Consider the following 2,288-nt stretch of genomic DNA (forward strand, 5'->3'; position numbering starts at 1 on the left):
TCTCTTCTGATTTGGCTAAAGCATATTTTCCTGGGGTTGTTGCCACCCTTTTAGTATTTTACTTGCTCCTTCATATACACTTATCTGGACAAAATGACAAGGCGGAAAAATTCACCACAAAAAAAAGAACAAGAGGCAGTACCAAAGGCTAGGGACCTAATCAATACAGACATTGGTAATATGTCAGATCTAGAGTTCAGAATGACGATTCTCAAGGTTCTAGCCGGGCTCGAAAAAGGCATGGAAGATATTAGAGAAACCCTCTCGGGAGACAGAATTCTTCAATGTCACCCTATTATTTTGTAATAAACATTATGCTGGAGTGTAATTAATCCTTTCTAACATTACATCCCACTAGGACATCCACAAACATTCTTTTTTATTCCTTTTCTTTTTTTCCCACCCAAATTTATGACATTTGTGATTATTAATTTTATGTATCATGATTAGGCCAAACATTTTTCTGGGTAGTTCCTTGAGAGGATTTTTGAATGGGATTAACATTTAATGAACAGAGCAAAGTGTATTCCCTCCATAGTGTGCTGGGCCACATTCAGTCAACTGAAGATTAGAACAAAAAGATAGACCTTCCTTTATGTTAAAAAATAAGTAAATAAATAAATAAATAAAAGAAAAAGAAAAAAGAAAAAAAAATTCTCTCATAGATTTCCTTTGGACTTTATCTGTACCACTGGCTCTCCTTTGTCTTGAGCCTTCTGGCCCAAAGTGTGGGTTTGGATTTGCCAGTTATCATAATTATATTAATTAATCATTAATAACAAAGAGTTTTCTATTTACCCACATATCTGGGTGGTTCTGTATCTCTGGAGAACCATGGCCTCTTAAATGCTAAAAAAATAAATGTTCTCACATTTTCCATGATTTAACAACATTTGAACTGCTCAGTAATCTTGAATTAGACAATTAATTTAAACATTACCTTCCTTCTGCCCTTGGACATAAGCCCTGATATTTTATCTTATAGTCTACTAGAATTTCTATAAACACCATATTTCCTAAATGCATCAGCTGTGCTCTAGAAAAGCAAGGCAAACTTAGAAAAACTTATTTCATCATACTATTATATTGGATTTCCATTACTCAATATATAAACATTATGGATTTACCTGAACATTCTTTTTTCCTCTATAATAATCCCCTCTTATCCATGGGTGGTATGTTCAAGACTCCCAGTGGATGTCTAAAACCACATATAATACCAAACCCTATATATACTATGTTTTTCCTATATATACATACATATGTATGTATAAAGTTTAATTTATAAATTAGACACAGTAAGAGATTAAAAATAATATTAATAAAATAGAACAGTTGTAATAACAATACACTGTAATAAAAGTTATGTGAATGTGGTCTCACAATAGATTTTATTTTATTGTACTATATGTAACTTTCTTGTTCTTGTAGTGTGAGATGATAAAATACCTACATGATGAGATGAGGTAAGATAAAGGACATAGGCATTGTGATGTAATGTTAGGCTATGAACAGCCTTCTGACCATATATCAGGAGAGTCATCTGCTTCTAGACCATGGTTGATGGCAGGTAATTGCAAACACAGAGAGCAAAATGAATAAGGGGCACTGCTATATGATATATCCCTAACTCCCTTAATTCTCCATTCATATTTTGAACTATGCTTTTTATTTAAATTCTTCACTTGTTATCCATGATTTTTAAATACTTGCTGGAGTTAACAATTAAAATATTAATCGGTATCATTCAGCCCATAAAATAAAACAGTCTGCAAAATTTTACTTATTACTCCCTTCTATCCTTGAAGTTGTACCTTGAATTTTCTTCATACTTCCTCTCCTAGGGAATTGGGTAAAATGAAGATAATGAATTAGAATTGACAATAATGCTAGTTATCATGTTAGAGGACCAATTAGAGTCACTTGAAATATTTCTTGAATCTTCATAAATTCCCATTGTGAGTGACATGATCAACTTGATTTAATAGACCAGGAAGAACTCTTAGAAATTCAATAATTGTTTCAAATCTTAGAAACAAAAAAGGAGGAGAGAAGGAAATAGAACACTGTGTTCTATCACTAAACAGTATATATCCTTTCTTTAACACCATGTTAATAAATTAGGCCCAAATTTTGTGATCAAGTTCAATAAAAGCCTGGGTATTTTCTAAAATGAACATCACACTGAATGTAAGTGTAAATATTCAGACACTGGACACTGGACATGTGCAGATTTTTGCCCTAGTTTTTGCTTAAATGTTTCATTCTTCTTTTACATTTAGGCATAT

This window comes from Enhydra lutris, unplaced genomic scaffold (genome assembly GCF_002288905.1).
Source record: "Enhydra lutris kenyoni isolate GAN:26980312 unplaced genomic scaffold, ASM228890v2 scaffoldscaffold21, whole genome shotgun sequence".
In the NCBI taxonomy this organism is placed as follows: domain Eukaryota; kingdom Metazoa; phylum Chordata; class Mammalia; order Carnivora; family Mustelidae; genus Enhydra; species Enhydra lutris.